Raw genomic sequence first — 23,990 nt, 5'->3', positions numbered from 1 at the left:
GTCATCCACATGACTCAGAATAAAAGGGAGAAAAAAAAAGAAAGAAGAAGATAAAAGAAAGTAAAAGTTTTTAAAAAATAAAAAATAATTATTAAAAAAGTTTTTTAAAGTAATAAAGAAAGAAAGAAAGAAGAGAGCAACCAAACCAAAAAACAAATCCACCAATTATAACAAGTGCTAAAAACTATACTAAAAAAAAAAAAAGAAACGAACAGACAGAACCCTAGGACAAATGGTAAAAGCAAAGCTATACGGACAAAGTCTCACACAGAAGCACACACGTAGACACTCACGTAAAGAGAAAAAGGGGAAAAAGGAAATATATATCTCGTTGCTCCCAAAGTCCACCTCCTCAGTTTGGGATGATTCGTTGTGTATTCAGGTATTCCACAGATGCAGGTACATCAGGTTGACTGTGGAGCTTTAATCCGCTGCTCCTGAGGCTGCTGGGAGAGATTTCCCTTTCTCTTCTTTGTTCACACAGCTCCTGGGGCTTAGCTTTGGATTTGGCCCCGCCTCTGCGTGTAGGTCACCTGAGGGTGTCTGTTCTTCGCTCAGACAGGACGGGGTTAAAGGAGCCGCTGATTCGGGGGCTCTGGCTCACTCAGGCCGGACGGAGGGAGGGGCACGGAGTGCGGGGCGAGCCTGCGGCGGCAGAGGCTGGCCTGACGTTGCACCAGCCTGAGGTGCGCCATGCGTTCTCCTGGGTAAGTTGTCCCTGGATCCTGGGACTCTGGCAGTGGCAGGCTGCACAGGCTCCCCGGGAGGGGGGTGTGGATAGTAACTTGTGCTCGCACACAGGCTTCTTGGTGGCGGCAGCAGCAGCCTTAGCGTCTCCTGCCCGTCTCTGGGGTCCGTGCTTTTAGCTGCGGCTCGCGCCCATCTCTGGAGCTCCTTTAAGCAGTGCCCTTAATCCCCTCTCCTCGCGCACCAGGAAACAAAGAGGTAAGAAAAAGTCTCTTGCCTCTTCGGCAGGTCCAGACTTTTCCCCGGACTCCCTCCCGGCTAGCCGTGGTGCACTAACCCCTTCAGGCTGTGTTCACGCCGCCAACCTCAGTCCTCTCCCTGCGCTCTGACCGAAGCCCGAGCCTCAGCTCCCAGCCCCGCCCGCCCCGGCGGGTGAGCAGACAAGCCTCTCGGGCTGGTGAGTGCTGGTCGGCACCGATCCTCTGTGCGGGAATCTCTCCACTTTGCCCCCCGCACCCCTGTGGCTGCGCTCTCCTCCGTGGCCCCGAAGCTCCCCCTCCGCCACCCGCTGTCTCTGCCTGAGAAGGGGCTTCTAGTGTGTGGAAACCTTTCCTCCTTCACGGCTCCCTCTCCGAGGTGCAGGTCCCGTCCCTATTCTTTTGTCTCTGTTTTTTGTTTTCTCTTTTGCCCTACCCAGGTATGTGGGGGAGTTTCTTGCCTTTTTGGAGGTCTGAGGTCTTCTGCCAGCGTTCAGTAGGTGTTCTGTAGCAGTTGTTCCACGTGTAGATGTATTTCTGATGTATTTGTGGGGAGGAAGGTGATCTCCACGTCTTACTCTTCTGCCATCTTGAAGCTCCTCTCTCTGGCAAGTATTTTAGTAGCAATTGACCTATCTTGAATTTTCATGAATAATTTTTTCACTTATACCAAACACTGAGCCTTCATTTTACTTGGCCTTGTCATATGTTTGTTTTATGTAATAAATTTACTTGAGTTGTATTAAAAAAATAAAAGAAATAATTGGATAAAGGGTATTACCTCTTTGGCTAACTATCACATAGCCAGGGATAATATATAGTCAGCTGTCACATAGCCAGGGATAATATATAGTCAATGTTACTGTTCTGAATCAGTAGTCAGTTCAATGTTGTTCTCTTTTTTTAGGAGATGAGACAAATAATTATTAACATCAATTAGTAAATATTTAAATGCCTAAGAAAATGAAATGTGGACAGCAATGATCAATGGAAATAATGCTTCAATCTTTTTATCATCTGCTATGCTTTATACTCCTCAGGGTGGGTACTGAATGCTGTTCAAGGTTCTGCCATGATCCCTGTGATCAAAAAATTTACGCTTGCATCTACATGTGCGGACCGTCGTAAGTAATAATTAAATTTCTTGTCAAGGCGACTAATGGCATTCACTATTGGGGACTTCCCTGGTGGTCCAGCGGTTAAGACTCCATGCTTTCACTGCAGGGGGCAAGGGTTCAATCCCTCATTGGGGAACTAAGATCCCACATGTTGCACAGCCAGAAAAAAAATATCTATGAAATATAATGACAGAAGACCAACCATAGCCTGATAGTGAAGCTGGTGTTGCCATGAAGCATGATGTCGATTAATTGATATATTAAACATTGAGGTCAAGTAGAGAAAGAGATCTAGTCTCTGTGGGAAATAGTTCTATAGACAGATCTTAGGGATTTTCAAGAAACTTCTTAGGTTTTTGTGATTTACATGAATTTATTTTGTTATTATTTGTGAATGATTGAGTTAAACAGAAGATGAAGAATAAGGGTAAATTATGGACCAATGATGATGACTGGCGCATATGAGTCATATACAGTGAATATTACGTGTCGGGAGCTCTGAGGTCCAACTTAAAAAGAATCTAGTACGTTCACCCTGTTTGACATGTTCCATTAGACATTTGTCACATATATGCAAGGATCTTTTTCTTGAACTTGTGGCCATAGACTTAAAAAATATTGTTATAAAAGTATCAATAGCAGAGTAAGGTTGATGTTTGATTGATTAAGAGAAAAATAAATATTACTATAAATTAATAAATACCTAAATTACTATGTATATGAATGGTAGAAAGTATGGATTAAGGGCGTGAATGTCTCAATCTTTTTATTACCTTCTCTGCTTGGTACTCTTCAGAACAGATACTGGAGCTGATTTCAACTTCCACCATGATCAAGGTTACCGTACTGCCTTTGTCAAGAAAGAGACACAGGTAGGTAACGGTCAAAGATCTTGTCTTGGTTTGGGTCTTCATTTAAGGGTGTTCATGGTATTATTAAAAATTCTTAAATCAAAAAGTTAACTATTGTCAATGATAAATATGTATGAAACATGTTGATTAATCAATAATGTGTAACACTGAGATTGAATAACAGAAGAGATATGATCCATGTGGGAAATGATTGTATAGACAGACTGTAGGATCTTGCTCTTGGTTTGTTTTTTTTTTTGTGAGTTATATACTTATTTTATTATTATCAAAGAATTAATAATTATTAATAGTTTAATCAATACAAACACCAATGAAGAAAATGACAACCTAATATGGAATAACATGACATTGATGACTACTGGTGACATATGAGTAGTGGATGATGAAAATAAGTGTCTGAAATGCTGAGATCCAATACACAACATAATGTGTTTGATCCTTCTTTTGGAAATGATCATATAGACAGAATATGTCTGCAATATACAAAGGTCGTGTTCTTATATTAGATTCATAGATTTAATGGATCATAGATAGAACCATTAGAGAAAGGTAAAAGTGAAAATGAAGCATTATTCAATCATGAACATATGTAGTGAGGCAAGATATATTATTAATAAATATTGAAAACAGTGAAGCCCTTTAAGAAATAAATGGATCAAGGGTGTTACTTCTTTGGCTACGGATCATGTAGACATAGATAATTAACAGTCAGTTTCATTATTCTGGATCAGTTGCAAGGTTGAGGTTGTTCTCTTTGTTAATAGAAAAAATGTGTATATATAATGAAAAAATTAATGAATACCTAAAAATTTGGAGTAAGTGATGTGGAAAGGAAGGACCAATGTAGATAAGGTCCTAACTTTTTTTTTTTTTTTTTATAAACTGTTCTGCTCTATACTCTTCAGAGTGAATACCCTTGAGGGATTTAACCATCTTACATGATCACAAGCTCTTTGGTTGCATCTATGCATTAGAAGCATGGAGACCACTGTAAGTCAAAGTTCTCGTGTTGGTTTGGGTGGTTTGCTTAAGAGTAGTTACTGTATGATTAGTGTGAATTAATGAATTAATAAACAATTTAGAAATGAACAAAGAGAAATTGAGCCAATCCTGGACCAATGATGATGACTGATGATTTGAATCAAGGATGATAAATAATATGTGTCTGAAACTCTGAGGTGCAGCAAAAGAAATCTAATGCATAAACTCTGTTTGTAAAGATCCTATAGATAAAAGTCAGGAATATACAAGGATCTTGTTTATTCTTTGTGTTCATTCATGCATTTTCACTTTACTGTTATAATTGGAGAAATGAAATAATCAAAAACCAAATATGTAAATAAATAAAGCTGAATGGATGGTTCCTTATCCAATTATAAAAATATGTCGTCATGCAAGAAATACTGTTAATAAATTTGAAAACAGTGAAGTCCAATGAGAAACGAATGGTGCATAACTGTTAAATCTTTGGCTAAGAATAATACAGACAATAGTAAGATTATTTACTGTAGTCAGTAAGATTACTTACTGTAAGTCATGGCTCATTTTCTGTGTCAGGGACAAGTTTTAAGTTCACTTTTTTAAGAGAAAATGAAATAAACATACTCCAAATTAACGATTGTCTAAGTCACTAAAAATGAAATGCAGAAGCAAGGATCAATGGAGATTAGTTCTCAATATTTATTATCTGCTCTGACCTGTACTTCTCAGAATGGATGCCCTTGAGCTGATTTAAGCATCTTCCATGGACAGGAGCCCTATGGTTGCATCTGTGTTAGGAGGATGGAGAACAATGTGAGTAGTAGTCAATGTTCTTGTCTTGGATTGAGCCATATTTTCTTTTAATTATTACTTTAAAAGATATTATTTAAAAAATTAAATATAATAAAAAAGTCCAAGCATGCTAATGTCAAATACCATTGACACAAAACAGTATGATTAATCCATATATGAAACACTGAGTTCAGTTAATGAAAGAGTTGGGTGTCAGGGGAAATGATTGTATAGATAAATGTTAGGGATATTCAAGACTCTTACACATAATTTTTGGTGTGATTTATTTATTTATTTATTTGGCTTTGTTGGGTCTTCGTTGCTGTGCATGGGCTTCTCTGGTTGCGGCGAGTGGGAGCTACTCTTCATTGTGGTGCGCAGGCTTCTCGTTGCAGTGGCTTCTCTTGTTGCGGAGAACGGGCTCTAGACATGTGGCTTCAGTAGTTGTGGCAAACAGGCCCTAGAGCGCACAGGCTTCAGTAGTTGTAGCACATGGGCTCAGTAGTTGCGGCATGAGGGCTCTAGGGTGTGCTGGCTCAGTAGTTGTGACTCGCGGGCTCTAGAGTGCAGGCTCAGTAGTTGTGGTGCATGGGCTTTGTTGCTCTGCAGCATGTGGGATCTCCCCGGACCAGGGATTGAACCCGTGTCCCCTGCATCGGCAGGTGGTCTCTCAACCACTGGGCCACCAGGGAAGTCCCTGATTTATGTTTATTTAAATAATAGGGAATTAATTAATAAACAAATGTAGAGGACAGTAGAGAAAACTGCCTCTCCTGGACCGTTGGCCACGACTTGAGGCATAGGAGTCATATATGGTGAATACCATGTGTCTGTAACCCTGATTCCACACAACGCAAAATCTAGCCTATCTTCTGTTATAAATGACCCCATGGGCCAATGTTAGGAATATACAAACATTATATTCCTATTCTGGGTTAATAGATTTAGACGTATTATTAATAATAAATCAGCAGTGTAGCCATTAAAAAATGTAAAAAAACACATAAAAAGAAGGTGGCAAAGCATTGTTCACTAGGAACATATGTGGTCAGGCAAGAAATATTATTAATAAAATAGAAAACATTCATTCCCTTTAAGCAGTAAACGAATGTTTTGCCCTTTTGCTGAAAGGATCATACAGACACTGATAAGTAAGAGTCAACATTGTTGATCTGGGTCAGTCTCAAGTTTAAGGTTTTCTTTTCTTAAGAGAAAAAATACTATGTTAGGAAAAATTAATGAATGCCTAAATGAGTAAATGAAATGTGGATAACAAGGATCAATGGAGATAAGGTCTGAAATTTTTTATCATCTTTTCTGCTCTGTACCTCTTAGAATGGGAGCACTTAAGCTGGTGGAAGGATCCTGAGAGCTCTGGTTGCATTCACGTGTTAGGACTGTGGAGACTATGTGAGTAATAGACAAATTTTGGCCTTAGTTTCAATATTTTATTTAAAGCTATTGACTGTATTATTGCAAGTTGTGAAATATAATCAATGAAATCCAAATAGCCCAGAGTGAAATATGGGATTAATATGAAGTATTATATTGATTCATTCATAAAATGAAAAATGAGAGTAATTAGTGAAAGATGTTGACACAAGAATGATTCTAAATATATATTAGAGATTTCTAAGCTCTTCGGTGGTTCCAATGAATAACCATTTTTAAAATTATAATTACTGAATTATGAATTGAGCAATAAGTAATATATAAATGAATGAGTAAAAAGACGTATGGTATTGGATCAATGATGACTACTGGTGGCGTATGAGTCGTGTACAATGAATACGTTCTGGAACTCTGAGGTCCGATGCGAAAGAAATGTCTTTCTTCTCTTCATGCATTTTCACTCTTTATTATAATTGAAGCAATGAAAGAATCAATAAACAAACATGTGGACAAATGGAGAGAAAGTCTCAATCTTTATCACCTTCTGTTTAGTACTTTTCAGAATAGAAGCTCAGAGTGATTTCAGCCTCTATTGTGATCAAGGTTATCATTTTCAGGTTGGTATAGGACAGAAACCCAGGTGAGTAATGACCAATGTTCCTCTCTTGGTTTGGGTAATTTACTTAAGTGTTTTCATTGTATTCTAAAAAGTAATAAATCCAATCAACAGGTTAGTAATGGCCCATTGATAAATATGACCTGAAACCTTATACTGATTAATTGATATTGTAGGGACTTCCCTGGTGGTGCAGTGGTTAGAATCTGCCTGCCAATGCAGGGGACACGGGTTCCAGCCCTTGTACGGGAAGATCCTACATGCTGCAGAGCAACTAAGCCCGTGTGCCACAACTACTGAGCTGTGCTCAAGAGCCCATGAGCCACAAGTACTGAGCCTGTGTACTTAGAGCCTGTGCTCTGCAACGAGAGAAGCCACCACAATGAGAAGCCCGCACACCACAACGAAGATAGCCCCTATTTGTCACAACTAGAGAAAGCCTGAGCGCAGCAACAAAGACCCAACGCAGCCAAAAATAAATAAATTTATTTTAAAAAATTGATATTGTATAACATTGATATTCATTAATGAAAGAGTTGTAATCTATTTTGGTAATGATTAGAGAGAAGTTAGGGATATTCGAGTGTCTTGTTCTTTGTCTTTTGTTAATCATATATTTTTTTAATTACTATCAATGAAGTAATGATTTAATTGATACAAATATATAAATGAATGGACTGAAATTGGATTGGTAGAAGTTGAGGCACAGACAATAAATAATAAGTATCTGGAACCCTGAGGTCCAAGACAATACATACTCTATTTTCGTGTTTATTTGATCCTATGAACAGATGTTAGGAATGTATAATTTTCAAGTTCTTCGATTAAGTTTTAAAATTATTACTAGATCAATGAGAGCACTATTAAAATTACATAAATAATAGATTACAAAGAAAAGATAAATTATGTTCTCATTATGAACATCTATGATGAGACAAGAAATATTAATAAAAATTTCCAGCACTGATGACCATTATGAAATAGATGGATCAAGGGTGTCATCACTTTTTCCAGATGCCAGATAGACTTGAACAATTAGGAGTCAATTTTATTGTTCTGAGTCAGTCTTAAGTATGAGCTTGTTCTTTCTGTTAAGAGAAAACAATTTCTACATTAAGAAAAAGTTATATAAATTCCTAAATGACTGGGTGAAAGAAATGTAGAATGCAAGAGTCAATGGAGATAAATTTTCTTATTTTCTCATTGACTGTGCTTCATATTGTTCAAAATGGACACATTTGTGCTGATGAAGTGTTATTCCATGGTGATGCACCTTATGATTACATCTCTGTATTAGAAGCACAGAGACAAATGGGAGTAATAGTCAAATTTCTCGTCTTAGTTTCAGTGATTTTTTTCCCCCTGTGTATTCAGTGTATTACTTGAAACTTCCATATAGAGTAACAGAAGGCCAGTGTAGCTCAGTGATAAGTATAGACCTTCATTAAACACTAATTGATTAATGCATAGATGTATAATAGCATATAATTTAAAAAGAGGTACGTTGTTGTGAGAATGATCTATTTACAGTTAGCGATATCACGACTCTTCTTGGGTTTTGTGACTAATAATTTTTAAATTATTATGAGTGACTTACTGAAATAGTCAATAAACAAATAGAAATGAATGAAGAAAAGAGTAAAAAGTATTAATCAAAAACTCATAATTCAATGATAAATATAAGAAATATTCTTTTGAATAATTGATAATGGGCAGGATTGAAGTCGAAAATTGGAAGAGATGGACCCTTAATGGGAAATGATTCTGTAAACTGAGGTTAGGGGTATTGAAGGGTGTTATTCTTGGAATATTTAGTGAACCATATATTATTTTATTATTCTTCCATATAGAAATGATGGAAGAAAAGAGACTCAGTGATGGAACAGTGATGATGATTGTGACAGGAAGAGTCCTGAATGATGAAAACATGTCTGAAACTCTGAGGTCCAACCCAGACCGTAAGTAGTCTCTTCCTTCTGGTGAAACTGTTTCTATAGAGAGATGACAGGATTATAAATAGGTCACATTTTTGTGTGGATTTCATAGACAGATTTGTTATTATTAATAGATCTATAATGAACCATTTAGCAAATATAGATGAACATAAGGAAAAACAGGGTGAAGCGAGACAAAAGATACTGTTAATAAATATTGAAAACACTGATGCCCTTTAAATAAATGGGTGAGGGTCACCTGTTTGGCCAAGGTTAGATAGAAAGACATGCATAAGCAAGAGTCAGTTTAATTGTTCTGCTTCAGACAAAAGACTGAGATTTTCTTTTAACAAGGTAAAAAATTTAGAGAGAAAAAGTAATAAAAACATAAATACTGAGTAACAGAAAAGCCGAAAACAAAGATAGTGGTGATTAGGTCTGAATATTTTTATCATCTTGTGTGTTGCACACACCTCAGAGTGAAGTCACTAGACGTGATTTAGAATCGTCCATGGATATGAGCTATGGGTTTGCCTCTACGAAATAGGAGATGGAGATTATTGTGAGTCATAGTAGAAGTTCTTTCCTCTATGGTTTTATTAAAGTAATTCAGTGTATTTAATAAGAAATGAGGAATATAAGTAAAGAAGGAGACCGCATCTCAGTGTTGAGTATGGATATAAAATCCACTATATGGTTTAATACATATATAGAAAACAATGTATTAAAGAGAGATATATATTTAAGTAATAATTATTCTATATAGATGAAGGCTTTTCGTATTTTTTCTTGAATTGTACTGCTAAAAATAATTAATGAATTTTTTATTTAATCAAAAAAAAGATGTGTACGTAGAAAAAGGACCAATATTGGATCGATGATGATTTCTGTTCATCAGTATGAGTGGTATAAAGTGAATACTTGTCTGGAATTTTGAGGTCCGATATTACATTAATCTATTCCATTCTCAACTCAAGAAGGCATCCTATAGGCAGGAATAAATGAGGAGCTTACTTTGGTCTTGTGTTCATATTTTTCATTCTATTATTAAAATAGGAAAATGGGAGAATCTATAAATACATATGTAATTAAAAATAAAGGTGAATGATCTGTATACCTTCGTGGGAGAAATGTCTATTTAGATCGCCCATTTTTTGATTGGGTTGTTGTTATTTATTTATTATTTTTTAAATTAACGTGTATTGGAGCATTGTTGCTTTACAATGTTGTGTTAGCTTCCACTGCACAACAAAATGAATCAGAGCTGCATGAGCTGTTTGTATATTTTGGAGACTAATCCCTTGTTAGTTGCTTGGTTTGCAAATATTTTCTCCCATTCTGAGGGTTTTCTTTTCGTTTTGTTAATGGTTTCCTTTGTTGTGCAAAAGCCTTTAAGTTTAATTAGGTCCCATTTGTTTATTACTGTTTTTATGTTCATTAGTTTAGGAGATGGATCAAAAAAGATCTTGCTGCAATTTGTGTCACAGAGGGTTCTCCCTATGTTTTCCTCTAAAAGTTTTACACTATCTGGCCTTACATTTAGGTCTTTAATCCATTTTGAGTTTATTTTTGTGTATGGTGCTAGGGTATGTTCTAATTTCATTCTTCAACATGTAGCTGTCCAGTTTTCCCAACACCACTTATTGAAGAGACTGCCTTTTCTCCATTGTATATGTATACTTGCCACTTTTGTCATAGATTAGGTGACCATAACTGCATGGGTTTATCTCTGGACTTTCTATCCTGTACCATTGATCTATATTTCTCTTTCTGTGCCAGTATCATACTGTTTGATGACTATAGCTTTCTAGAAGAGTCTGAAGTCAGGGAGCCTGATTTCTCCAGATCTGTTTTTCTTTCTCCAGATTGCTTTGGCTATTCATGGTCTTTTGTATTTCCATACAAATTTTAAAGTTTTTTGTTCTAATTCTGAAAAAAAAATTGGTAATTTGATAAGGATTGCATTGAATCTGTAGATATCTTTGGATATGTAGCCATTTTCAGAATATTGATTCTTTCATCCAAGAATATGGTATATCTCATCATCTGTTTGTGTCATCTTTTATTTCTTTCATCAGCATCTTATAGTTTTCTAATTACACGTCTTTGGCTTCCTTACGAAGATTTATTCCTAGCTATTTTATTCTTTTTGACGCAACAGTAAATGTGATTGTTTCCGTAATCCCTATTTATGAACTTCTGTTGTTAGAGTATAGTAAAGCAAGAGATTTCTGTGTATTAATTGTGAATCCTGCAACTTTTCCAAGTTCATTGAAGAGCTCTACTAGTTTTCCGGTATCATATATATGATTTTATATGTATAATATAATATCATTGGGAAATAGTGACAGTTTTAAATTTCCTTTTCCAATTTGGATCACTTTTAATTCTTTTCTTCTCTGATACCAGTGGTTAGGGCTTCCAAAACTATGCTGAATTATACCCAAATAAAAAATTTAAAATATTAGGTGAGCGAAAAAAATACCAATTTCCAATTACGGGAAATATGGGTGGAGACAATGGAGAGCTAGTGGGAAGCAGCCGCGTAGCACAGGGAGATCAGCTCCGTGCTTTGTCACCGCCTAGAGGGGTGGGATAGGGAGGGTGGGAGGGAGGGAGACCCAAGAGGGAAGAGATATGGAGACAAATGTATATGTATAGCTGATTCACTTTGCTATATAGCAGAAACTAACACACCATTGTAAAGCAATTATACTCCAATAAAGATGTTTAAAAAAAAAAAGATATACCAGTAATATGTCAAGCAAAGCCGGAATTTCAATTATAAAGCCAAAGGACATGACTGTTACCACTTAGGGTAAGGAGGAGGGTCAGGAGAAGTGGTTGACAACCTTCATATTCTGGCGCAGCGGCAGGATCAAAGATTCATTTTCAACAGATTTCACATATCCTCAACATTAGGGATTGCCTAAATAATGATGTGAATGCGGAAGCAGGGATAAGTGGAGAGTGTCTCCACCATTTTTATCTTCTGCTTTGTTTTATACTCCTCAGAGTGGATGCACTGGACCAGAAATGAGGATTCTTCCTTGAGTGCCAGCCTAGGATGGCATCTTTGTCATAAGAGCCTGGACACCCATGTGAGCATCATCTAGTTCCTAGTCTGGGGGTGGGTGGTTTCTCAAAAAGTAATGACTAAGCTAAAAAATATGGGTGAAAGAAAATTAAAGGAGGACATCTTTATCCCATTGATAAAAAAGGAACTGTTGTGAAGCAAAATCCCGATAATAAATATGAGAGATATGATGATATGAGAATGGTTATAGAGACAGGTAAACGATATCGAGGTCTCGCTGGGTTTTGCAAACCCTAGAGTGTCAAAATTTGCATTAGTGAAGTAACGCATGCATCAGTGAAACATATAGAATGAAGAGAAAGTCATCTTTTCTGGGTCGATGATGATAAATGCCAGCGCATGAGTCATCGATGACGAATAATATGTGTCTGGACCTCTCAGGTCCAATACACAAGAAATGTGGTCCATCTCTTCATGCGTTTTCACTGGTTATGCTAATTGAGCCAATGAAAGCATCAGTAAATAAATCTGCTGGTCCATGGAGAGAAAGTCTCAATCTCGGTCATTACCTTCTCTGTTTGGTATTTTTCAGAATAGAAGCTCAGGTGATTTAAGCCTCCATTTTGATCAAGCTTCTCCTTTTCAGGTTGCTATGGGACAGAGACCCAGGTGAGTCATGGCCAGCGTTCCTGTCTTGGTTTGGGAAATTTGTTTAAGTGTTTTCATTGTATTCTCAAAGGGTATATATCAAAGGGTTGATGATGGCCCATTGAAAAATAAGCCATGAGAGCTTATGCTGATGAAGTGATCATCTAGATCCTGGAAATGCATTAAGGAAAGAGATCTCATGTGTGGTGATAGTGTTTGGACAGAAGTTAGGGATATTTGCAAGTTTTGTTCTTGGGTTTGGGGTATTTGTGTCTTTCTTTCATTAGTATCAATGGTATAATGATTTATTTGATAGAGATATGTCAATGAATGAAGTAAAATTGGACCCAAGGGGACCAAAGATGAAGTTGGGTAGAGGATAGAGCATGGGCAAGGAACTATAAGTATCTGGAATTTGAGGGCCAAGAAGGATACATACTCTGTTTTCTACATTGATTTCTTCCTATGGATAGATGTTCAGAATATATAACATCATGCTCTTAGTTTGGGTTACTCAATTTAGATTTCATATTATTAATCGATAAGTGATAGAACCGTTCAAAATATGTAAATAGTAGATTAAGAAGAAAAAGTCAGTTAATTCCTACTGTGGACACATGTGGTCTTGCAAGAAGCAATCCTAAATATTTCCACTGGTGATGACCGTTAATAACAAATGGATCTAGGAGGTCAGCTGTTTGGCCAAGCTTCATGTGGATGTGAATAATTAAGAGTCAATTTTATTGTTCTGGGGTGCTCTCAAGTTTGACAGTATTTTTGTTAGTGGAAAAAGAAAAATCTCTGCGTTATGAAAGAGTGACCAATTCCTCATGATTGAGAACATTAAATCTGGAAAGAATGCATCAAAGTCCATAAAGTTTCCTTTCTCTCTCTCTTTTGTTTCATCGACTGTGCTTTCTATTGATTAAAGTGGGCATGTTCGAGCTGATCAAGCCGTCAGTATTCCATGGTGAGGCACCTTATAATTGCAGGAACCCATGTGAGTAATAATCAAATTTCATGTCATGGTTTCTGTTATTATTTTGTCCCTCTGTGTATGCATTCAGTATATTACTAGAGAGATCCCTATAGGAAAACAGAAGGCCAGTCAGCTCAGTGATAAATGTTACATTTTATGAAATATTAATTGCTTACTGCCCCAATTAAAAAAACAAGGCAAAACAAAACAAACCACAACACAAAATCAGCATTGTGATTTACAGGTGAGACACACTGCTGTGAGAATAAATTATGGAGAGAAGAGGGATATCATGACTGCCCTTAGGTTTCGTGATTAATAGGGTCTTCAATACCTATGAGAGATTTATGCCTCAATCAGTACACGATGTAGAAATACGTGAAGAGAAGGAGGGATACTACTGGATTGATGATGACTACTGGTGGCGTACGAGTCGTGTACGATGAATACGTGTCTGGAGCTCTGAGGTCCGATGCAAATGGAATCTAGTCCATTGTCCTATTGGTAGTGATCCTAGAGGCTGAAGTCAGGAATGAATGAGGGTCTTCTTTACAGTCTTTGTGTTTATGCCTTTTCATTCTGTTTGTACAATTGAAAAACTGAGGCTCTCTTCATAAATATATGAATAAAACTAAAGATGAATGATGGAAAACAATTTCCAATCACAGAAATATGGGTGGAGACGAGATATACAATTAATATATCAAGGAAAGCCTGAATTTCAATTAGAAAGCCATGGCACATGACTGTTACCACTTATGGTAATGAGGTGGGGGCCGGAGAAGTGGTAGACAACATTCATATTCTGGCACAGAGGCAATATTGAAGTGGTTCCTTTTCAAAAGCTTTTGTATATCCACTATATTAGGGATTTTTTATATAATGATGTGACTGTGGAAGCAGGGCTGAGTGGAGAGTGTCTCCACCATTTTAATCTTCTGCTTTGCTTTATACACCTCAGAGTGGACTCACTGGACCAGAAATGAAGATTCTTCCTTGAGTGCCAGCCTAGGATGGCATCTTGGTCGTAGGAGCCAGGAGACCCTTGTGAGCATCATCTAGTTCCTAGTCTGGGGATGGGTGTTTTCCCTAAAAGTAATGAGTATGTTAACAAAATGGGTGAAAGAAAATTAAAGAATGGCATCTTTATCCCATTGATAAACAAGGAACTGTTGTGAAGCAAAACGCTGATAATAAATATGAGAAAGATATAATGGTGTGAGAATAGTTCAAGACAGGTGAGCGATAACGAGGCCTCATTGGGTTTTGCGAACCCCAGTGTCAAAATTCGCATTAGTTAATTAATGCATGAATCAGTGAACCGTACAGAATGAAGAGAAAGTCATCTTTTCTGGATCGATGTTGATAAATGCCAGCGTATGAGTTGATGTTGATAAATGCCAGCGTATGAGTCGTCGATGATGAATAATACGTGTCTGGAACTCTGAGGTCCAATACAAAAGAAATGTGATCTTTCTCTTCATGCATTTTCATTGGTTATGCTAACTGAGCCAATGAATGCATCAAGCAACAAATCTGCTGATCCATGGAAAGAAAGTCTCCATCTCGTCATCACCTTCTCTGTTTGGTACTTTTTAGAATAGAAACTCAAGGTAATTTCAGCCTCCATTTTGATCAAGTTTCTCCATTCCAGGTTGCTGTGGGACAGAGACCCAGGTGAGTTTTGTCCAGGGTTCCTGTCTTGGTTTGGGGAATTGATTTAAGTGCTTTCATTGTATTCTCAAAATTCATTGACATATTTCAAAGGGTTGATAATGGCCTGTTGTAAAACAAGCCATGAGAACTTATGCTGATGAAGTGGTCATCTAGATCCTGGAAATTCATTAAGAAAAGAGATCTCATGTATGGTGGTAGTGGTTGGAGAGAAGTTAGGGATATTCGCAGGTCTTGTTCTTGGGTTTTGGGTATTTGTGTCTTTCTTTCATTAGTATCAATAAGGTAATGATTTAATTGATAGAGATTTATAAATAAATGAAGTAAAATTCGACCCAAGGGGACCAATGATGAAGATGGGTAGAGGATGAGGCATCGGCAAGGAGCCATAAGTATTTGGAGGCCGGACAGCAAAGAAGGATACATACTCTGTTTTCTACATTGATTTCTCCTATGGACAGATGTTCGGAATATATGATGTCATGCTTTTATTTTGGTTACTCAATTTAGTTTTCATACTGTTAATCGATCAGAGATAGAACCCTTCAAAATAAGTAAATAGTAGATTAAGAAGAAAAGGTCAATTATTGCCTACTGTGGACACATGTGCCTCAGCAAGAAGTAATCCTATGGACTGCCACTAGTGATGCCCATTAATAACAAGTGGACCTAGGAGTTCCAGTGCACATGGAATCTAGTCCGTTGTCCTATGGGAAGTGACCCTAGAGGCAGAGGTCAGGAATGATGAGGGGCTTCTTGGCGGTCTGTTCAACAATTGAAAAACTGAGGCTGTCTTCATAAATATATTAATAAAACTAAAGATGAATGATGGAAAACAATTTCCAATCACAGAAATATGGGTGGAGACGAGATATACAATTAATATATCAAGGAAAGCCTGAATTTCAATTAGAAAGCCATGGCACATGACTGTTACCACTAGGGTAAAGAGCAGGCCAGGATAATGGGTAGAAAAACTTCATAATATGGCACACCGGCAAGATTGAACTGGTTTCTTTTCAACAGATTTCACATATCCGCTGTGTTAGAGATTGCCTAAATAACAGTGGGAATGTGGAAGCCGGGATGAGTGGTGAGTGTCTCCACCATTTTTATCTTCTGCTTTGCTTTATACTCCTCAGAGTGGATGCACTGGACCAAAAAAGAGGCTTCGTCCTCGAGTGCCAGCCTAGGGATGGCATCTTGGTCATAGGAGCCCGTGTGAGCATCATCTAGTTCCTAGTCTGGGGGTGGGTGTTTTCACTAAAAGTAATGAGTATGCTAACAAAATGGGTGAAAGAAAATTGAAGGAGGGCATCTTTATCCCACTGATGAATAAGGAACTGCTGTGAAGCAGAAAGCCGATAATAAATATGAGAGAGATATGATGATGTGAGAATGGTTCTAGAGACAGGTGAGCGACATTGAGGCCTTGCTGGGTTCTGCAAAGCCTAGAGTTTCAAAATTGGCATTAGTGAAGTAACGCATGAATCAGTGAAACATATTGAATGAAGAGAAAGTCATCTTTTCTGGATCGATGATGATAAATGCTAGCATATGAGTCATCGGTGATGAATAATATGTGTCTGGAACTTTGAGGTCCAATACACAAGAAATGTGGTCTTTCTCCTCATTGGTTTTCATTGGTTATGTGAATTGAGCCAATGAAAGCATCAATCAACAAATAGGCAGATCCATGGAGAGAAAGTCTCCATCTCGTCATCACCTTCTCTGTTTGGTACTTTTCAGAATAGAAGCTCAAGGAGATTTCAGCCTCCATTGTGATCAAGGTTCTCCTTTTCAGGTTGCTATGGGACAGACACCCAGGTGAGCTATGGCCAGGTTTCCTGTCTTGGTTTGGGGAATTGGTTTAACTGTTTTTATTGTATTTGTAAAAGTCATCAATATACATAAAAGGGTTGACGAAGGCCTGTTGATAAACAAGCCATGAGAGCTTATGCTGAAGAAGTGATTATCTAGATCCTGGAAGTTCATTAAGGAAAGTGACCTTATGTATGGTGATAGTGATTGAAGAGAAGTTAGGGATATTTGCGGGTCTTGTTCTTGGGTATTCGTGTCTTTTGTTCATTAGTATCACTGATGTAATGATTTAATTGATATATATCAATGAATGAAATAAAATTGGAACCAAGGGGACCAACGATCAAGTTGGGTATAGGATGAGGCCTGGGTAGGGAACCATAAGTATCTGGAAGCCTGATGGCCAAGAAGGATTCATACTCTGTTTTCTCCATTGGTTTCTTCCTATAGACAGATGTCCAGCATATATAAAGTCATGCCCTTTGTTTGGGTTACACAATTCTGATTTCATGCTATTAATAGATCAGTGATAGAATGGTTCAAAATATATAAATAGTATATTAAGAAGAAAAGGTCAATCATTGCCTACATTGGACATGTGTTCCAGCAATAAGTAATCCTGAAGATTACCACCACTGATGCTCATTGATAACAAATGGACCTATGAGGTCAAATTTTTGGCCAAGCATCATTTAGATGTGAATAATTAAGAGTCAGTTTTATTGTTCTGGGTCGCTGTGAAGTTTGAGGGTATTTTGGTGTGTAGAAAAAGAAAAATCTCTGCATTACGAAAGAGTGATCAATTCTCCATGACTGAGAACATTAAATCTGCAACGAAAGCATCAAGGTCCATAAAGTTTCTTTTCTCTCTCTCTTTTCTGTCATCGACTGTTCTTTCTACTGATTAAAATGGACACATTCGAGTTGAGCAAGCTATCAGTATTTCACGGTGATGGCATCTTATCATTGCCAGAACCCATGTGAGTAATAATCAAATTTCATGTCATGTTTCCATTATTTTTTGTCCCTCTGTGTTACATTCAGTGTATTATTGGAAAGATCCCTATAGGAAAACAGAAAGCCAGTGCAGCTGGCTCAAAAGAAATGTGGTCTTTCTTATGTGTTTTCTTTGGTTATGCTAATTGAGCCTGTGAAGGCATCAGTCAACAAATCTTCGGATCTATGGAGAGAAAGTCTGAATTTCGGTGATCACCTTCTCTGTTTGGTACTTTTCAGAATAGAAGCTCAAAGTGATTTCAGCCTCCATTGTGATCAAGGTCCTCCTTTTCAGTTTGCTATGGGACAGACACCCAGGTGAGTTATGGCCAGGGCTCGTGTCTTGGTTTGGGGAATTGGTTTAAGTGTTTTCATTACATTCTCAAAAGTCATTGATATATATCAAAGGGTTGATGATGCCTGTTGAAAAATAAGCCATGAGAGCTTATGCTGATGAAGTGATCATCTAGATCCTGGAAATTCATTAAGGAAAGTGATCACATGTATGGTGATAGTGATTGGATAGAATGTATGGATATTCGCAGGTCTTATTCTTGGGTTTTGGATATTCGTGTCTTTCTTTCATTAATACCAATGGTATAATGATTTAATTGACAGAGATATGTCAATGAATGAAATAAAATTGAGCCCAAGGGGACCAACAAACAAGGTGGGTAGAGGACGAGGCATAGGCAAGGAACCATATGTATCTGGAAGCCTGAGGGCCAAGGATACGTACTCTTTTTTGATTTCTTCCTATGGACAGATGTTCAGAATATATAAAGTCATGCTCTTAGTTTGGTTTACTAAATTTATATTTAATACTATTGATCGATCAATGATAGAACCATTCAAAATATGTAAATAGTAGATTAAGAAGAGATGGTCAGTTATTGCCAAATGTGGACACATGTGGGCTGGCAAGAAGTAATCCTAAAGATTTCCACCCCTTACGCCCCTTAATTACAATTGGACCTAGGAGGTCAACTGTTTGGCCAAGAGTCATGTAGATGTGAATAATTGAGTCAATTTTATTGTTCTTGGCCACTCTCAAGTTTGAGGGTATTATTTTCTGAAGAAAAAAACATCTCTTCATTATGAAAGAGTGGTCAATTCCTCATGACTGAGAACATTAAATGTGGAAAGAAAGCATCAATGTTCATAAGTTTCCTTACTCTCTCTTTTGTTTCATCGACTGTGCTTTTATTGATTAAAATGGACACATTTGAGCTGAGCAAGCTATCAGTATTCCATGGTGATGCACCTTATGATTGCAGGAACCCGTGTGAGTAATAAGCAAATTTCTTGTCATGGTTTCCATTTATTTTTGTATGCCTGGGTGTGCATCCAAGGTATTATTCGAGATATTCATATAGGAAAACAAAAGGCCAGTGCAGTTCGGCGATAAATGTTACATTTTATGAAACATTAATTGATTACTGCCCCAATGAAAAAAACAAAACAAAACAAAACAAAACAAAACAACACAAAATCAGCATCATGATTTATAGGAGAGACACACTGCTGTGAGAATGAACTATGCAGAGAGGAGGGAAATCATGACTGCCCTTGGGTTTTGTGATTAATAGGCTTTTCAGTATTTATGAGAGATTTATTGCCTTAATCAGTACACAGTGTAGAAATACATGAAGAGAAGGAGGGACACTATTGGATTGATGATGACTACTGGTGGCGTACGAGTCGTGTATGATGAATACATGTCTGGAACTCTGAGGTCCGATGCAAATGGAATCTAGTCCATTGTCCTATTGGAAGTGACCCTAGGGGCTGAGGTCAGGAATGAATGAGGGGCTCCTTTGCAGTCTTTGTGTTCATGCCTTTTCATTTTGTTCGTGCAAATGAAAAACTGAGACCCTCTTCATAAATATATGAGTTAAAATAAAGAAAAATGACGGAAAACAATTTCTATTCATGGATATATGGGTGGAAACAAGATATACCATTAATATGTCAAGGAAAGCCTGGATTTCAATTTTAAAGCCATGCGACATGACTGTTACCACTTAGGGTAAGGAGAAGGGGACCAGGGGAAGTGGTAGACAACCTTCATATTCTGGCACAGAGGCAAGATTGAAGTTGTTCCTTTTCAACAGATCTCACATACTTGCTATGTTAGGGATAGCCTAAGTAACGATGTGAATGTGGAAGCAAGGATGAGTGGAGAGTGTCTCCACCATTTTTATAACCTGCTTCGCTTTATACTCCTCAGAATGGATGCACTGGACCAGAAACGAGGATTCGTCCTCGAGGGCCAGCCTAGGATGGCATCATGGTCGTAGGAGCCAGGAGACCTGTGTGATCATCATCTAGTTCCTAGTCTAGGGGTGGGCGCTTTCACTAAAAGTAATGACTATGCTAACCAAATGGATGAAAGGAAATTAAAGGAGGGCATCTTTATCCCATCGATAAACAGGAACTCTTGTGAAGCAAAAACCAGATAATAAATATGAGAGAGATATGATGATGTGAGAATGGTTCTAGAGACAGGTGAGCGATATCAAGGCCTCACTGAGTTTTGCGAACCCTAGAGGGTCATAACTGGCATTAGTGAATTAACGCATGCATCAGTGAAACATATAGAATGAAGAGAAAGTCATCTTTTCTGGATTGATGATGATCAATGCCAACGTATGAGTCCCTGATTATGAATAATAAGTGTCTGGAACTCAGGTCCAATACAAAAGAAATGTGATCTTTCTCTTCATGCTTTTTCATTGGTTTTGCTAAGTAAGCCAAAGAAAGCATCAGTCAACAAATCTGCCTATCCATGGAGAGAAAGTTTCAATCTCAGTCGACACCTTCTCTGTTTGGTACTTTTCAGAATAGAAGCACAAGGTGATTTCAGCCTCCATTGTGATCAAGGTTCTCCTTCTCAGGTTGCTGTAGGACAGAGACCCAGGTGAGTTATGGCCAAGGTTTCTGCCTTGGTTTGGGGAATTGATTTAAGTATTTTCATTGTATTCTCAAAAGTCGTCGATATATATTAAAGGGTTGATGATATGGCCCATTTAAAAACAAGACATGATAGCTTATGCTGATGAAGTGATCATCTAGATACTGGAAATGCATTAAGGAAAGAGATCTCATGTATGGTGATAGTGATTGGAGAGAAATTAGGGATGTTCGTGGGTATACTGTTCTTGGGTTTTGGTTTTTTGTGTCTTTCTTTCATTAATATCAATGATGTAATGATTTAATTGATAGTGATGTATCAATGAATGAACTAAAATTGGACCCAAGGGGACCAACGATGATGTTTGGTAGAGGATGAGGCATGGCCAAGGAACTATAAGTATTTGGAATCCTGAGGTCCAAGAAAGGCTACATACTTCATTTTCTACATTGATTTCTTCCCTTGGACAGATGTTCGGAATATATAAAATCATGCTCCTACTTTGCGTTACTCAATTTATATTTCATACTATTAATCGGTCAGTGATAGAACACTTCAAAATGTATAAATAGTAGATTAAGAAGAAAAGGTCCATTATTGTCTACTGTGGACACATGGGGTTCGGCAAGAAGCAATCCTAAATATTTCCATCAGTTAGGACCGTTAATAACAAATGGACCTAGGAGGTCAACTGTTTCCAAGCATCATTTGGATGTGAATAATTAAGATTCAGTTTTATTGTTCTGGAGCACTCTCAAGTTTGCAGGTATTTTTGATTGTAGAAGAAGAAAAATCTCTGCATTATGAAAGAGTGATCAATTCGTGAGTATTGAGAACTCTAAATTTGGACAGAAAGCATCAATGTCCATACAGTTTCCTTTTTCTTTCTCTTTTTTGTTTCATTGACTGTGCTTTCTACTGATTAAAATGGACATGTTCAAGCTGATTAAGCTATCAGTATTCCATGGTGATGCACCTTATGATTGCTGGAACCCATGTGGGTAATAAATTTCATGTCATGGTTTCCGTTATTTTTTTTGTCCCTCTGTGTGTGCATTGAGTGTATTATTGGAGAGATACATACAGGAAAAGTAAGGCCAATGCAGCTCAGTGATAAATGTTACATTTTATGAAACATTAATTGATTACTGCCCGGATGGAAAAAACAAACAAATCAAGACAATACAAAACAAATCAACACAAACCCAGCATCATGGTTTACAGGAGAGACGCACTGCTGTGAGAATGGACTCTTTTGATAAGAGGGATATCATGACTGCCCTTAGGTTTTGTGATTAATAGGTTTTCCAATATTTATGAGAGATTTATTTCTTCAATCAGTAAACAATGTAGTAATAAGCAAAGAGAAGGAAGGGCCATAATAGATCGATTCCATGGTGATGCATCATATAACTGCAGGAACCCATGTAATCAATAATCTAATTTCGTGCCTTTCTTTCAGTCTTTTTCCTTCCTCTGAGTATACACTCAGTTTATTTTTAGAAAGATCCATATAGGATAACATAAAGCCAGTGCACCTCAGTTTTAAATGTTGCATTTTTCAAGCATTAGTTGATTACTACATAGCTGAAAAAAAATACAAAAGCAGCATCATAATTCACAGAAGAGATTCATTGCTGTGAGAATGAACTATTTACAGAATAGGGATATCATGATTCTCCTTAGGTTTTGTGTTTAATAGCACTTTCAATTATTTTGTGATGTATTGAATTATTCAATAAACAATGACCAAATACTTGAGGTCACAGAAGTTACATTGTATGGCTGATTACTCCTGGTGGCTTATGGGTCATGAAAGTTGAATTTGTGTCTGTAACTTTGATATCCTATTCAAAGCTAATCTAAGGATTTTTCTTTGGGCATCTGCCCTGGGTGGCATCTTTTTTTAGGAGCCAGGAGACCAGTGCTGTCTACAAGAGACCCACTTTAGACCTAGTGACACATACAGACTGAAAGTGAAGGGATGGAAAAAAGATATTTCATGCAAATGGAAATCAAAAGAAAGCTGGAGTAGCAATACTCGTATCAGATAAAATAGACTTTATAATAAAGACTCTTACAAGAGATATGGAGGGACACTACATAATGATCAAAGGATCAATCCAAGAAGAAGATATAACAATTATAAATATTTATGCAGCCAACATAGGAGCACCTCAATACATAAGGCAAATGCCAACAACCATGAAAGGGAAATTGACAGTAACACAATAATAGTAGAGAACTTTAGCACCCCACTTACACCAATGGACAGATCATCCGAACAGAAAATAAATAAGGAAACACAAGCTTTAAAATGACACAACAGACCAGATAGATCTAATTGATATTTATAGAACATTCCACCCAAAAGTGATAGATTACACTTTCTTCTCAAGTGCACATGGAACATTCTCCAGGATAGATCACATCTTGGGTCACAAATGAAGGCTTGGAAAATTGAAATCATATCAAGCATCTTTTCTGACCACAAAGCTATAAGACTGGAAATCCATTACAGGATAAAAACTGTAAAAAACACAAATACGTGGAGGCTAAACAGTGTGCTACTTAATAACCAAAAGATCACTGAAGAACTCAAAGAAGAAATAAAAGAATACATAGAAACAAATGACAATAAAAACACAGCGACCCAAAACCTATGGGATGCAGCAAAAGCAGTTCTAAGAGGGAAGTTTAGAGCAATGCACTCTCACCTCAAGAAACATTTCAAATAAACAATCTAACTCTACATTTAAAACAACTAGAGAAAGAAGAACAAAGAAAATCCAAAGTCAGTAGAAGGAAAGAAATCATAAAGATCAGAGCAGGAATAAATGGAATAGAAATGAAGAAAACAATAGCAACAATCAATAAAACTAAAAGCTGGTTCTTTGAGAAGATGAACAAAATTGATAAACCCTTAGCCAGACTCATCAAGAAAAAAAGGGAGAGGACGCAAATCAATAAAATTAGGAATGAAAAAGGAGAAATCACAACAGACAGTGCAGAAATACAAAGGATTATAACAGACTACTACAAACAACTATATGCCAATAAAATGGACAACCTGGAAGAAATGGAAATTCTTGGAAAAGTACAATTTTCCAAGACTGAGCCAGAAAGAATTAGAAACTATAAACAGACCTATCACAAGTAGTGAAATTGAAATCGTAATTAAAAATCTTCCAGCAAACAAAAGCCCAGGACCAGATGGCTTCACAGGCGAATTCTATCAAACATTTAGAGAAGAGCTAACACCCATCCTTCTC

At 37.2% G+C, this 23,990-nt stretch overlaps 13 non-coding genes and 2 pseudogenes across 13 annotated transcripts; all 15 read left to right on the top strand.

Annotated features, from left to right (window-relative positions):
- Positions 1–2,497: 2,497 nt before the first annotated feature.
- LOC136119662 (small nucleolar RNA SNORD113/SNORD114 family) lies at positions 2,498–2,571 on the top strand. Its single transcript, XR_010655631.1, has one exon. It is a non-coding gene; the product is annotated as a small nucleolar RNA SNORD113/SNORD114 family (small nucleolar RNA).
- Positions 2,572–3,276: 705 nt separating this feature from the next.
- LOC136119689 (small nucleolar RNA SNORD113/SNORD114 family) lies at positions 3,277–3,349 on the top strand. The gene has a single exon (XR_010655655.1). It is a non-coding gene; the product is annotated as a small nucleolar RNA SNORD113/SNORD114 family (small nucleolar RNA).
- Positions 3,350–4,045: 696 nt separating this feature from the next.
- Positions 4,046–4,118, top strand: LOC136119681 (small nucleolar RNA SNORD113/SNORD114 family). Its single transcript, XR_010655648.1, has one exon. It is a non-coding gene; the product is annotated as a small nucleolar RNA SNORD113/SNORD114 family (small nucleolar RNA).
- Positions 4,119–5,481: 1,363 nt separating this feature from the next.
- LOC136119702 (small nucleolar RNA SNORD113/SNORD114 family) lies at positions 5,482–5,555 on the top strand. The gene has a single exon (XR_010655664.1). It is a non-coding gene; the product is annotated as a small nucleolar RNA SNORD113/SNORD114 family (small nucleolar RNA).
- Positions 5,556–6,450: 895 nt separating this feature from the next.
- Positions 6,451–6,521, top strand: LOC136119644 (small nucleolar RNA SNORD113/SNORD114 family; annotated as a pseudogene).
- A 2,072-nt stretch (positions 6,522–8,593) lies between these two features.
- On the top strand, positions 8,594–8,665 carry LOC136119685 (small nucleolar RNA SNORD113/SNORD114 family). The gene has a single exon (XR_010655652.1). It is a non-coding gene; the product is annotated as a small nucleolar RNA SNORD113/SNORD114 family (small nucleolar RNA).
- An 854-nt stretch (positions 8,666–9,519) lies between these two features.
- Positions 9,520–9,593, top strand: LOC136119691 (small nucleolar RNA SNORD113/SNORD114 family). Its single transcript, XR_010655656.1, has one exon. It is a non-coding gene; the product is annotated as a small nucleolar RNA SNORD113/SNORD114 family (small nucleolar RNA).
- A 2,465-nt stretch (positions 9,594–12,058) lies between these two features.
- Positions 12,059–12,133, top strand: LOC136119676 (small nucleolar RNA SNORD113/SNORD114 family). Its single transcript, XR_010655644.1, has one exon. It is a non-coding gene; the product is annotated as a small nucleolar RNA SNORD113/SNORD114 family (small nucleolar RNA).
- Positions 12,134–13,714: 1,581 nt separating this feature from the next.
- Positions 13,715–13,786, top strand: LOC136119649 (small nucleolar RNA SNORD113/SNORD114 family). The gene has a single exon (XR_010655620.1). It is a non-coding gene; the product is annotated as a small nucleolar RNA SNORD113/SNORD114 family (small nucleolar RNA).
- Positions 13,787–14,665: 879 nt separating this feature from the next.
- On the top strand, positions 14,666–14,768 carry LOC136119659 (small nucleolar RNA SNORD113/SNORD114 family; annotated as a pseudogene).
- Positions 14,769–16,517: 1,749 nt separating this feature from the next.
- On the top strand, positions 16,518–16,592 carry LOC136119647 (small nucleolar RNA SNORD113/SNORD114 family). The gene has a single exon (XR_010655618.1). It is a non-coding gene; the product is annotated as a small nucleolar RNA SNORD113/SNORD114 family (small nucleolar RNA).
- Positions 16,593–19,473: 2,881 nt separating this feature from the next.
- Positions 19,474–19,545, top strand: LOC136119640 (small nucleolar RNA SNORD113/SNORD114 family). The gene has a single exon (XR_010655613.1). It is a non-coding gene; the product is annotated as a small nucleolar RNA SNORD113/SNORD114 family (small nucleolar RNA).
- Positions 19,546–20,428: 883 nt separating this feature from the next.
- Positions 20,429–20,501, top strand: LOC136119682 (small nucleolar RNA SNORD113/SNORD114 family). Its single transcript, XR_010655649.1, has one exon. It is a non-coding gene; the product is annotated as a small nucleolar RNA SNORD113/SNORD114 family (small nucleolar RNA).
- Positions 20,502–21,065: 564 nt separating this feature from the next.
- Positions 21,066–21,140, top strand: LOC136119703 (small nucleolar RNA SNORD113/SNORD114 family). The gene has a single exon (XR_010655665.1). It is a non-coding gene; the product is annotated as a small nucleolar RNA SNORD113/SNORD114 family (small nucleolar RNA).
- A 1,356-nt stretch (positions 21,141–22,496) lies between these two features.
- Positions 22,497–22,568, top strand: LOC136119694 (small nucleolar RNA SNORD113/SNORD114 family). Its single transcript, XR_010655658.1, has one exon. It is a non-coding gene; the product is annotated as a small nucleolar RNA SNORD113/SNORD114 family (small nucleolar RNA).
- The last annotated feature ends 1,422 nt before the right edge of the window (positions 22,569–23,990 follow it).

Source organism: Phocoena phocoena, chromosome 2 (genome assembly GCF_963924675.1).
Source record: "Phocoena phocoena chromosome 2, mPhoPho1.1, whole genome shotgun sequence".
NCBI classification, from domain to species: Eukaryota; Metazoa; Chordata; class Mammalia; order Artiodactyla; family Phocoenidae; genus Phocoena; species Phocoena phocoena.
The sequence above is the reverse complement of the archived record's forward strand: the minus strand, read 5'-3'. Positions and strand labels throughout refer to the sequence as shown.